Genomic DNA, 14,386 nt, shown 5'->3' with positions numbered 1-14,386 from the left:
ATGTGCAAGTTTATTGGGTGGGAATTCACTTTTTCCTTTGAAAGAAGCTTGGCATAACAGTCTAGAAAGAAGTCCAACCTGAAGTGGGATCTTAGTTATCTACATACATTTACATATCTTTGAACCTGTGTAACTTTTCTTCTTCTTCAAAAGCATAATTTCTATGCATGTACTTGACACAATGTGAAGAAAACCCAAGATAATAACCATACTCACAAAGGAGACCAGGTAACAGTCTGGCCTTTCTGACCAGGTTTCCCTTTCCAGCAATACATGAAAAAAAATCAGTATCGCATTTAGAAGGTAATATTTTGAACCACTAATAACCCAGCAGGCCTCAAAGAAAAAAGGTATGATCTTTGTACTTCTGTACTAACACAATCCAATGCCTGCTTAAAGCAATGATAGGCATTACATTCACAGTGTGAGCCACTGATTTCAGGTAAGGACTGGATCAGGATCCTTGCTACAATTCAACCATGAGGAATACAATTAAAATTATATACGTACACTTTAGAGGCTCCATTAACCCATACTGACTTACTGACACACATTTTTTTTTTTTTTTTTTTCTTTTTTAACATCTTATTCAAAGTGTTGAAGCCTGAACCCTGGACTCATTTAAGTTATACTGTACTCTGCTAAACCAGATCATGATTCTATCTGATGTGAAAAACACCACTCTACTTTCTAAAAACTGCTTGATTTTACGGGATACTTGGCACAATTAATACAAATAAATTGAAACGTAGACTGTTGACAAAAACACAGAATTCATTTAGAATTACTACAGTATTTGACTGTCTCTGGACTTAATCTGTAAGAAAATTATTTACAGAATATAAATACTGCCAGGATTTTCTTAGCATTAATTTATATTACCATTTTAAATGACTGTATTTCCATTTATATTATCAGACATGGTCTGAAATTGTAGAAAAATTCCAATGGAAATGACTTTGAAATTGATATCATTAAAATTAAATATTTAAAAAGGGCAAGTATATCCATTTAATTTTTATTTTTGTCCTTGGTTATATATCTTCATTATTTTGTGTAATAAAATTCATTTGAACTGAACATTCATTTGTAACTAAGCTAGCAAAGAAATCTCAGAAACTGTTTGTACTTCTTCCATGTGATGTGATCTTCAGTTTCTTAAAACAGTAATTTGTTTATGAACTCTCTCTCTTTTTTTTTTTTTTTTGCTAACGTCTCATTTCAATTTCATTACCTTGACAACAACATACTACAGATAAGCAGTGACATTTTTCCTTTACAACAAGAGGGATATTAGTCACTGAGAAGACAATAAATATCTTATTTATTACTACAGTCAGCACTATACAAATGATTTGCTGATTATGGCATTCATTACACAAGACATTTCTTCCAAACATTCTCTTCTTGTTTTACTTACAGTCTAAGACTTAATGTCATACGCACTACACATTAATGCATTACAATTCAAATTCTTTCATGAATTGGCTATCAAAGCTTCAGAACTATGAATTCAGTCTTTTTTTTTTCCCCAGCTGTCATATATTCCACTACTGAAATGATAAACTCCTACTTCCAAAAAATAAAATTAAAAAGCGGTAGTGGGCAAGGCAAAAATTTACAGTTTCTAGTTACAAAGAGCTAGAAGTGGTAATTATGTAACAAAAACAGGTGGTTTTTTTTTTTTTTTTTTTTTTTTTTTCCTGTGTTTGTTTGTTTTGGTTTTGCATATTTATATCTACTTGAATTTAGTATTAAATCAAATCCATGTCTGTTTTTACCCCACTTACTCCCTGTGGACATACCAGTCAGAAGCACATTCTCCAGCATTTTGCATCTGCTGAGCTCAATTCCAATGTAAATATGTATCTGGTTCCTGATGGTGAATAGAATGGCACAGTATCTGGTCTACTGTGATAAAATACACCTTTTTGTCTTGTTTTGTTTGTTTTAATACAGAGCATTATCTTCATATTAATTTCCCATTTATTATGCACAAGTAGATTTATTTAAAAATAGGTATTAAATAAAGCATGACTAATTTCAACCTGCTTTCAAAAAGTATTTGACCCAACAATAAATACAACAAAATTAATCTCACTGCTTAAAATACCTCCAGATAAACCCTAAAAAACGCTTATCAAAATAATAGCTAATATATTTGCCACACTTAATTTTCCAGCATATACACAATCTTAGCTCCAGTGAGACTCCACTGAATTAATTTCCTTACTTTAGCCAGTATATTATAAAGATTATAATGGAATCTATTAAGAAAGAACCACTTCCATAAAGTCGTGGGCAACAATCCATGACTAATCAGCAAATTCAAAGAGGAAAGCAAAATTATTTTCTTTACCTTAATTAACTATTTTAAATAGATAAGATGCACAGTGTACATACTGATCAATCCATTTAAGCAATTTGTTTGCAATACTGCGGCTGTACTTTGTCTTCCACAAAACACACAGCAAGCAGCTCACCTTAGAACAATTCATACTAAAGACAAACAAACTGGAAAATGACTGAGTGTTTGGGTTACAGAGCAGACAAGTTTCAATATCTAATGTAGGAGCCCGGTTTGGCTCCAGACAGTAACAATGGATGATTTGTGAGTGAAGCTCTAATGGATCAAGAACCATTTACTCCATTGCTGAATTAAAATTTGGCTGATGATTGTTCAAATAGCATGTGCTCTGAAAGATTTATTTATATGTATTTAGGAAAGAAAAATAACTAAACATTTTATTCTGCAACATTTCAGGTATCTCAGTATCACATAAAATATGCATTCAACTTTGAATAAAGCTTAATACATAAATTTCTTTACATCCACTAAAACAGAATGAATCATATCCATATCAAATTGTAGCAGTAAATTACTGAGCTCTGCTAGCAGTGGAAAAAGCTTTATTGTATTAGATCTGATAGTACAGCTCTATTATTGTCAATTTTTATGTATTTTTTCAGCCATACATCATGATACATTAAATAACTTATTGGTTATTTACAGTCTGTATAGGGCACTCATCCACCTACTGTTAACTGTTTAAAAATATCGTTTCCTTTGCAATGGCTAAAGTGCTGTTCAGTAAAAACAAAATTATGAGGGTACAGTTTGCTGCTGGTATCCAAGAATTCTGGACAGTCACAGTGATTGTACAAAAAAAAAAAAGCTAAAAAAAAAATAATACATCAAGTCATTTCTTCTTGAGAAATGGGCTAAGCACAACTACTACACTCAGGTAACTAATCTGAGTATATGCTGTAGATCTGACACAGAGTTTGTGGAATTCACTACCTATCTGAGTTAGCAGATCTATAAATTATTGTTTTCAAGGTCATCCAGTGCAAATAAAAGCAGCAGATTCAGCCTTGCAGTGTGAGTGAAGGATGCTGTCTTCCAGGGGAATTCACAATTCCTCCTTCAGGTCCTCACTGATCCACTAGAAAGAAAAACATAAACCTTAAATTTCTCCATGTGCCAGAAGAGCTAATTCTGGCTTCTCCTCAGCCTTTTCTACAACACTGAGGAGTTTCCAAGGAGTAGGAGAGACCAGTATCAAGAATAATGGAATTTAAAGGGAAATCACTTCAAACTCCCTGTGGTTGAGGAAAAAATTCCTCTCAAAAGATTAATCCTGACGCAAATATAAATTCAAAGCATGTGCAAGCTATGAGAGATAGCCCACATTTATCAAGCATGTTACTAAAATACAGCCAGCAGACACCATAAACTGGATATGGAAGATGAGTACAAACCACTATTGTTAGAGTAAATCTTAAGGCAAAAAAAAAAAAAAAAAAGCTAAAATAATACAGGTGATACAGCAGCACAAAGTTAATATCTAACTACAAGACTATTGCTTCCAAACTATTTAATGTTTACTAAACATTACATAGTTTCGAATGCCAAGGATTAAAATAAAAAAAGTATATAAAGAAAAGTACACAAAACCAGGACAGTGCTTCATTCAAACCAATGCCTAAGTCAGTGGCAGAGACTCTGTACACTTTGGATATGTAAGACAAGAGAAAGACTGAATGAGATCTGATGACTCACATCACTAATTAACTACACTTTAAATAATCAATGTATTTTGGCAGTTTCATATATTAAAATGAAGAAAAATAATATCACAGTTGAACAAAGTCAAAATCCACACCCAATCTATTAATTATTTCCACTTAGCCTGAACTTGATGGAAAAAAAAATAAAAATAAAAATAAAAAAAAAAAAAAATCAAGCCTTTCTGCAGTAATTTTAGTTTCAAGCACCACTTCTTCTATCAGGGACCTATTTCACACAGATCACTCAGAGCTGCACACTCTTTTCTTTAGTCCTAGAACAATTCAGGTAGGGAACTATAGACTAGTTTGAATAGCAAAAAGTAAATTAGAGCTTTCATAGCTGTACAAAGTCTGCCAGAAATCTGAGTATTCAGAAGTCCCCAATTTTCTTCTCATTGTGCATATAATTTCTTTTTTTAGTTGACAGAGAAACTGAAATTGGCACCAAGATGAACCTTCTTTCACTCACCATGCTCTGCTATGCTTTGTCATGGGCACACTAGTACTTCAGAATAAAGGAACATGATATAACTAAATTTCTCTTAAATCCCATAGAAACACCGCTATCCTTCTTTCATCCCTTGCCAAATATATGTCTTTGGAATTAGTCTACAGGTATAACACAGAAAAGTTGCCACCACATTCCAACATTTCTTCTCAGGAAAATTTTCTAACTCAGCCCTGATCAACTGCTGCTCAGCATTACATTAAACACTCATACAGCTTCTTACAAGGCAAGCACCCTGCTCCCGCAGTTCACATTTGAAATATGAGTCAGTTGAAAGACGAAAAGATCAGGTCAGGAACTTTTGTACACTCTCATGTTTTGACTTGGTTTGTCAGAAACAGCCTCTAGAAGGTACAGTCATTATTTTGCAGCATGTGACATTGATTTTAAAAGTATTTTACATAATTTTTGGTTTACAAATGGCAACGTTCAAATACTTTGGTCATGTTTCCTTGTGTTTAGCTTTTCTTCACATGTACTTCAGGCCTCATCACTAATAGTGCAAGTTTTATTCATACAAATGTGTAAAAATCGGACTGACATTTACTTATATTTTGCCTCAGTCTACCAGTGATAACTATTAAGATTGTTTTTAAAAAATGTGCAAAGTATTCCCTTAGCCCTCACTCTCCTCTCTCCGCCCATGTCTTGATTTCTAAAGATGTTTTACACTCGAAGACAACCAGAATGCAACAACTTAACCATACACACTGAATAGTGAACATCCTTTTGATTGAGCTCATTATATTATTTGTGATGTACAAGAGGTCTCACAGGCTTCCTGCTGTTGGTTTTGTCCCTTAACTGAGTAATTATTAGCATACGACACAGCAAACCAATGATCCTTTCCATGCATAAATACCTTTGTTCATATATAATTCTCCTGAACAACTCTCTCTCTGCAAAATAGAGCATGGAGACTCTCAGAGGGTAAATTTATAACACGTATTGGCTACAGAGATGTAAAACACCATGTAAGTATTCTGCAAGGCAGACCACACACAATCAAATTAAGTACCACCACATAGATTGGCATGTTTAAGAAAATGAAAAAACGTGGTGGCAACTTTCACATCCACCCTACGTAAAATGAACTGCTCTTTAACCATCATGCCACTTCAGTTCTGTAAATGACATGGGCATTCTAACAGAGACATGATAACCTTGGAAGTGTCTTTATAAACTAATGAGAGAACAAAATCCTGAAGTGGAAGAGGTAACCACTGTTTTCACATAAATGAGCTTGTAACATCTCAGGAAACAGACATAGCTTTCTAAGATAAAAGATCAGAGACCTGTTTTGAACACCAAGGGTAAGCTTACTTATTTATTTTGGAGGGAAAACTCCCTGCACTGGTTCCTTTCCCTAGACAGGTTGAGATCTAAATATGTCAGAAATTAGATTTCATCTTCAATTTTTAATTCCACTTGACTAAATTGACAGCCAACCTCTTGAACATTTGCCACAACATTTTTATTTTTGTTTTTAAAAACAGAAAGAATAAAAGAAATTCATATTTTTCACTGAAAGTGACAATGCTTACCAAACTCCGTATCATTGCATCTTTTCTTCTGAAGTCTTTCATTTCATGAATTAATACATACTAGGGATTGGGGAAGAAGATCCCTTCCCACTGCAAGTGAGGAGCAGTTTTGTGACTTCCTGAGGACCCTGAACATGCACAAGTCTATGGTACCCAATAAGATGCATCCCAATCCTGAGGGAGCTGGCTGATAAAGTCACCAAGCCACTCTCTATGACATCTGAAAAGTTCAGGCAATCAGGTGAAGACTGAGAAAAAGTAACATCACGCTCATTCTCATAAAGGGTAAAAAGGATGGCCTCAGGAACTACCATCCTATAAATCTCACCTCTGTGCTGGGAAAGATCATGGAACATATCCTCCTGGAAGCTATGCTAAGGCACATGAAAGGCGGGGAGGTGATATGAGAGAAACGGTATAGCTTCAGCAAGGGCAAATTCTGTCTTATCAACCTAATGGCCTTTTATGATGGTGTCACTGCATCAATGGACAAGGGAAGAGCCACTGATGTCATCTATCTTGACTTCAGTAAGGCTCAATGTCTGGATGGAGATTGGTGATGAGTGGTATCCCCCAGGGTCAGAGCAGAAACCATTACTCTTACATATCTTCATCAGTGACATTGACAGTGAGATTGAGTGCACACTCAGCAAATTTGCTAATGACACCAAGCTATGGTGTGCAGTTGACACACTAGAGGGATGTGATGCCATCCACAGGCTTGAGCAGCAGGCCCAGCCTGCACAGCCCAGGAAGCCAGTTCTATCCTAGACTGCATCAAAAGAAGCATGGCCAGCAGATGAAGGGAGGTGTTCCTGCCTCTCTACTCTGAGCTGGTGAGGTCTCACCTGGAGTACTGTGTCCAGATGTGAAAGATGTGAACAGAAGAGACACAGACCTGGAGGAGCACATCCAGAGGAGGGCCATAAAAATGATCCAAGGGATGGAACACCTATAAGGATAGGCTGAGAGAGCTGTGGCTGATCAGCCTGGAAAAGAGAAGGCTGCAAGGTGACCTGATAGTGACCTTTCAGTATCTAAAGGAGAGCTACAGGAAGGAAGGTGATAAACTCTTTAGCAGTCTGTTGTGACAGAACAAGGGGACATGGCTTCAAGCTTCAGAAGGTAGATTTATGTAGGATATAAGGAAGAAGTCTTTTACAGTGAGGGTGGCGAGGCACTGGAACAGGTTGCCCAGAGATGTGGTTGATACACCATCCCTGGAGACATTCAAGGCAAGGCTGGATCAGACCCCAAACATCCTGATTTAGCTGGGCACATCCATGTTCACTGCAGGGGAGTTGGACACTAAATGACCTTTAAAGGTCCCTTCCAACTCTAACAATGCTATGATTCTATATAGGCTTTAGTTTTCAAAGCACCACCAGTCTCATAGTTGTCAGCGCTATTTCACTCTCATTAGTAAATGATCCATTTACAATGAACATACTTAAGAGTTCTATAAATCAATACATCTGGAAACATTTTCATTTTGAAAAGTTCTTCCATGTACAGAATTGACTTTCATTTTTTATAAATAAATATTGCAGGCATCATGATGTCAAAACAATTAATTTCTAGAAAACAGCTCTAAATTCAAACAAATCCACTTAATCCAACCCCTTTCAGTCACTGCTGCAGTGATTTTTTTCCTGTTTATTCTAGTTTACCACCCACTTGCTACTGAAAAGCTACATCTGAACATCCATCAATAATGTTTACAAAACTACACATAAGTTCAACAATAAGCACTACTCTGCAAAGAAAAGATATTTGTTAGAAGGAACAACTAGGTAGATGTTCTGCCACCAAGTAGGATCCTGTAATAGTATTACCAAGATTCTAAAGGATAGTCCTCTCCCAGCACCCCCACCCCAAGAAAAACAGAGAAGACTGGAAAAAAAAATCATGGAAGCAAACAACCAGCTGTAAACTGTTGACAACTCTGAGAACTAAACCATGCCTGAGCATTGTACCTGAAGAATGAAAAGGCAGAAGACGCAAAACAAAGAGAAAAAGGAATCTCCTTTGATATTCTTATAACACATTTACACCAATACAGCAGAACCTGAGAAATGAGGAGCTGCATTTTCATACAATCTGCTAAACCAAGCTCACGTTATGCGAGCAGTATACTGCAAGTACTCCAAGATTCTTTCAACCATGAGATGGAAAGAAAATGAAGATTCTTGTGTACTGTTCACACATCCGAGACACTGCACATCCCAGGAACATGTTGGTTTTCAATACTTCTGTTGAAGAAAGACAACCACTGCCTGTCTATATGCATGGAAAGATAACACTGAGAGCACAAGAAGAATCCAGAGACCTGGATTTCATCTCCTTCTCTTTATTTTGTTGCTGATGAAAGAAGAAAAAAATTTATACAGAAAGACAGTAGAAAAGACAGTAGTGACTGATTCTCAATGCTGACTTTCAACACTGTATGCACATTGCTGTAACTGATGTTATGACGACAAAGGTAATTGAGACAACAAATAACCATTTCTTACTGTTACTGTCCACCAATCAGGTAGATACATCATCACGTTTCACTTGGAAATCATACAGACACATCAGACAAGTGCATCAACAAGTATGGAATTAGCAACAAATAACACTCAGGAAGTTGGCTGGCCACTGTTTATTATTTAAAAAAAAAAAAAAAAAAAAAAAAAAAAATTAAATTAAATTTTAATTTAATTTAAATTAAGTTTTAATTTTATCAACATACCCCTTGAAAGCAGTTATCTTCAGGTGTAATTCATGCCGGTTGCATGAAACTGAAATTTCATCACTATTCTTACACTAATGTTTTGGGCTTCCCTAACATTTTCGCTCCTCCTTTTCACAAAATAGAGGAAAACTCAAGGAATCCTTGCCAAGATTCAGCACAGTTATTACATTGGCATATCAGACAGTTAATAAGTTGAAACCTCTAAGTTGTTACACATTAGCACAAGTTATTGCAATCTACACTCAATGCTAAGAAAAAAAAAAAAAAAACCACCCCCCAAAAACCACAAAAAACAACCTCTCCTCCTAGATCCAATACATTGCCTAGAACTGTTGAGATTTTTGACTATAAGCTGGTCATACATTTTTGCCACCTAAAACACTGAGATTAAAAACCTGGTTCTAGCTGCCTGTAATTGTACATTTCCTTCATGCTGTTAGAAGTCCATTCCCCAAAATCCTAGTTTCTTCGGCATTAAAATAAATAAATGAATAAATAAAATTAATCAGAAGATGGAAAACTTTGGGTTATTTAAAAGCAATGGTAAAATTTTCAAAGCTAAGTGAACGAGCTGAATGATAGCCATTGAAATACTACCAATATATGGACAAAACATCATGCGGAAAGGTAACGGAAGTTGCTTGTATACAAAGAATAAAGAAAGAAGCTACACAGACTACTCTTGTAAAATTATCCATGTCTAGTAGAAGACACTGAAAATATGCATTAAATCAGATTTACACAACAAGCCAGATTATGAGCGTACTAGCCCTCAAATAGCATATTTGGCAATTCTTTCAGAAACAGGGATACAGAAAGGTAGAAATATATTGCATGATTTCCAAGCACAATGAAGTGTTTCTGTAGACAATTTGCCAATGAGACAAGTTAAGAAGGCTAAAATCAGCATTAGCATCTGTCTTCCAATTACAGTCACAAATGACATACTGCCCAGCAATAAATGATGTCTGCTGTCTTATATTAAGATGGTTGTTTTCAAATTATCCCAAGCTATGTCACTGGGAAAGGCAAAATAACTGGAAATATGCCCAGAGAGACCTGGTGCATCAGCAGCCTAAGGGAACCATTTAAAAAGTCATTTGGTATCCTCTCATGAGATCTTAGCTACGATAACTGAATATAGAAAGGAACAGAAGAAGAGAAAATATGCTCTATTCCTTAGTGAAAGTTATAACTACCCATTCCTGATGCTCCCGTTGTCAGAAAGCATCCACATTTACCTTACCTTGCACTGAGACATAGCATATGCAGACTATTCTTCAAATAACATAAAATAGAAAGAACAATAAAAAAAAACCAACTACATGTCATCTAAAAATTAAAAAAGAAAAAGCTACCATAGAAAGCAATGTTCTCTATTACTGATCTATGATGACAGTCAGTGCAAAATCAAGACTTTTTTTTTTTTTTTTTTTTTTAAATCATGAGCATTTCCACACAGGAATCTTTGTATCACATAGTGGCTTGCAAAATAACGCTACTCCCTGGTAGGATTTGCTGCCACAAAACCTCTGCAGACACCAAGAGAAAAACTGTTCAAAAAAGAACACAGGCAAATAAAAGACACAAAAAGGAGATGACTGCCCTTCATTCTGAAACTGTCTGAGAAGTAAGATTATGCCTTACATACAGTGAGAGCCAAAACAGGCCTTTGAGTAAAAAGCCTCAGTGAAAACAGGTTATTTCCTCAAATTCCATAACCAAATCATACAGGCATGGGAACCTGAAGTGTGAGGCAAGTGGAAGGGAAGGATGAGAGTGGGAGAGACACAGGAACTGTGCACTGCACTGGTGTAACACTGTTCTGAAGAGCCATGCTCTGGGAGCAGGAGCCAACAGTAAAAACACACCCCAGCAAAGTCACCACAAAGAGAAAGGTGCCAACGAATGCTGCCACAAGTTAACAAATGGGTAGGCGTCTCATCCTGACCTATGGTGAGGAAGGAAAATCTCTCTCTCTCTTGTTACCATGGAGATCCCTTTTTCAGGTTTCTTTGGATGAGCTTCGTGCACGAGTGCAAATTTTGGAATAAGAGGAGAACAAGTATTAGTTCTGTGCCCCCAACAAAAATAGCCTTCTTAAATCTTGAGAGATAATACAGCAGCAGAGGATGTAAAAATTAAGTTTGGTTACAGAGATTAAAGGCTGAATAAACTTTGCGCCTTGAGCTCCATCTTCTTAAAACAGCAATGCCCATTTGAGATCATTGTGCCTATCTTCCACAGCTTGAGTGGAAACTTGAGTTACTGGCTGGTATGAGCCAGGAGTGAGAACTGCAACAAAATGAGAACACAGCATGGTGGCTCCTTACTACTGCCTTGTGGTACAGGATCGACTCTGGATTTTACTAGGTCATTCATTATTCATGATGTTCTTTTTGTATTTCCATGTAGCAATGCTGCTAGTTAAGACTACACTGAAAGGCACCACCTACCTCTACATGAAGGACAGCATAGCAACATCTAACAGAGATCATGCTGACGTGCATACAAGTGTTAACTCCCTAAGAAACAGACCAGAAAGCTCCTTCTGAGCATGTATATTCAATGTAGTTAGCTGTGGTGAGAAAGACAAATTTAGTTCAGGAGGATACATACAGTAGAACATTGTTGTACCCTTCACTGTAAAAATATTTGATGACCTCCTCCCACTCATTTTCATTAACTTACAACATCTACTTTCAGTAGTTCTGAAATACATATTATCAGACAGATAAGTAGGCTACACAGAAGAAAATAAGGAACTCTGTTGTTAGCATTAAAAAAAAACCTCATAATTGTTATTACTATCAATACATTTATCTCAGAATATCACTTGGACTTTTGGATCCATAGTGATTACTCGGATGAGGGAATGCCGATCAAACCCACCTCTTTTAAGAGAGGAGGAAATACCTGCACTGGATCCCCACACTAATTGAAATTAGCGTTGCCTTTTTAAAGGCGCATTAAAATTGAAATACAACCCGACATAACCAGCTGAGCACATGCCGTGCCTACAAGCACACCTACCTTATGTTTATAAGTAGGCTAAAAGGTTAAACAACTGTTTTATATAATTAATTTCACAGATGAGCAATGTTTCTCACTATTTTCACCTCTATTACTTTTTTATTATTTATTTTTGCTTTCTGTCCTTAACACAGTGTTTACGTATCTCTGACAGGTGTACAAAACAACTTGAATGAAATGGGATTACCCGAAATCAATCATGCGCAACACCAAAGTACTTCCTGTTAAATATTAATCACTCCATAATTTTTCTCCCAGCTCTCGCACGAACACCAGCCTGCTACAGAAACGGGCATGCTACAACACTTGCTTTCCCGGCATCCCGAGCCGGCTGTAATAAAAATGACACTACAAAGACGCAATTATATAACAGACCTTGCCAAACGCCTCGTTTCCCGGAGGAACTGAAAAAAGCGGGGCTGCTCGCGCCCCCATCCCTACACTCCGATCTCAGCGCTCGTAGAGCAGTGCCCAGGGAGCCGGGGCTCCCCAGGGAGCGCTTTAACCCCTCCCGAGCTGCTGCCGCTGCTGTCATCGCCTCTCTCGGCAGCTAAACGCCTACACCTGCGCCTCAGTACTTCCGCGGGCCGCCGGCTCTGCGCTAAGCACCCACCGGGCTGCCCGCCACCTCGGGAGCGCCGGCTGAGGCATAGCAGCGGCCCAGCTGTAAGGCTGACCCTATTCCTCCTCCCTGCCATCCTCATGGAGGCGGCAGGACATCGCGGGCTCCTCTATGCCGCCTGCATCCCTTCCCTTCTTGACATGCAGTGAGCCCCCTGAACGGAAGCCAGGCTTGTCGCTGCCGCAACCCGGCTTTGGGCGAGACTCGCGGTTCTTTGGCCGGAGCTGCCCCGCACAGCACCGCCTCTCGGCTTGGCTGGGGGGGGGGGAGAGAGGCAAAAATTCATCCTGCTTCTCTTCTTCTGCCAAGGAGGGGCGCGGGGCAACTCGGCCGCAACAACAGGCGGCAAGTAGTTGTCAGCCCGTCCGGCGTCCGGGGGCTCTAAGGTACGGAGCCCGCACACCGCCGGTCGCGGCAGCGCTGCCTGCCCGCGCCTCGCTCCCCCTCCGGGACCTGGAGAAGGATCGCCCCTATCGGCGCTACCTCCGGCGTCTGCCGAAATCCCCGCCGTAGGGTTAGTCGGAAAAAAGCCCCACGACGCGAGGCCAGCTAGAAATTACTCTGTTGAATGATGCAGCAAACGGTAGACTGGGGGAGAGTCGGTGTAGGGCTGGTGCTCCTTTGCCACTCGCCAGCCCTGATTAATAATGCACGGGTTCCCCGCCGAAACTAAAAGAGCTCTCTCTCCTTCGCGCACCCGGCGATTAATAACAACCTTCATCCCGCGCAACCTTTCGCTCGGCACTCCCCCACACTGCCAGGCTGAGGTGGCAAGCGCTCAGGAGCACGGCAGAGGTAACCTCTGCCTCCCCGTCCGGGGGGGGGGGGGACTGGGGAAGCAACACCTCTCGCAGCCAACGCGATCCCCCCGGGAGGAGAGTCCCGGGGAGCGGCAGCCGCCGGCGCGGCAGGAGGGCAGGCTGCTGCCTGGGAGCGGAGCCGCGCAGCGCGCTGCCAGGGAGCGATCACCCGTCGCTATTGTCAGCAAACAGCACGCACGCACGCAAGCATTTACCTTTTTTCTGCCCGCCGTCCGTTAGTCAAGCGTTTGTGGGAAAGGAGAAAGGGAAGGAAAAGGAGAAGAAAGAGAGGAGGGAGGCAGGCGGCTGCTAATCCCTATGTAGAAAGACTTCCAGCGGCGGCAGCAGCAGCAGCAGCGTGTATCTGTGTGTGTGTGTGTGCGTGCCAGGAGTGGAAGCACAGCCCTCCTGGCGATGCACCGGCTCTCGCGCCGAAGTACTGTCATGTGCGAGTCTCAGTGTGTATACCCATGGAAAAGAAAGACACGGGGGGAGACTAGTCAGCCACATACCCGGCTGTGCACGGCTTGGGGGGGAAGAGGAGGAGGAGCCCAGCGCTCCCCAGCCCAACCACCGAAGGAGCCGCTCGCTACTACGGCGGCCGGGCACCGCGAGCCGCCAGCGTGCTGCCTCGCGGCTCCGCAGCCGCTGCTCTTCGCTCCCACTCCCGATCTCAAGGACGCGCCTTCAGAAAAGACTCCTTTGGGTATTTATTCCCGGGGACATCATTGCACCCTTGTCGGAGCGACACTTGGGAGAGCAACTCGAGAGAAACAACAAAAAAACACCGATCCTCTCTCCCCCCCCCTAAAAACCAACATTGAAACCCTGCGTTTCTGCCCAAAAAAATGCCGCCCAAAGGGCTCCCCCCGCCCTCACGGCGTTCCACGGGGACGTGCCTGCGGCGCTTCCCTAGGGAAAGGCCGGCGCGCTGCCCTCCGCGCAGTGCCGCACAGCGCTGCCCGGAGCCGTTCGCTGCCGCCCGGGAGCGGAGGGCGCCGCCCGCAGCGTCTCGGCCTTTCGAGAGCCGGGCGTCTGGAGAGAGCGCGGAGCCGGTGGGAGAGCTCTGGC

General features: G+C 40.5%; 1 protein-coding gene across 3 annotated transcripts in view; it reads right to left on the bottom strand.

Moving 5' to 3' along the window:
- DLGAP1 (DLG associated protein 1) overlaps nucleotides 1-13,804 on the bottom strand; it is a 368,791-nt gene extending 354,987 nt beyond the window's left edge. For all 3 annotated transcript variants that reach the window (XM_052703449.1, XM_052703450.1, XM_052703451.1), the window contains exon 1: nucleotides 13,531-13,804. The gene's annotated coding sequence lies outside the window, so the exon portion shown is untranslated. The remainder of the gene's footprint in view (nucleotides 1-13,530) is intronic.
- Between the last annotated feature and the right edge of the window lie 582 nt (nucleotides 13,805-14,386).

The sequence above is a fragment of the Tympanuchus pallidicinctus genome, unplaced genomic scaffold (genome assembly GCF_026119805.1).
Source record: "Tympanuchus pallidicinctus isolate F22 unplaced genomic scaffold, pur_lepc_1.0 scaffold5, whole genome shotgun sequence".
Lineage (NCBI taxonomy): Eukaryota > Metazoa > Chordata > Aves > Galliformes > Phasianidae > Tympanuchus > Tympanuchus pallidicinctus.
This window is presented reverse-complemented; position numbering and strand designations above follow the sequence as displayed.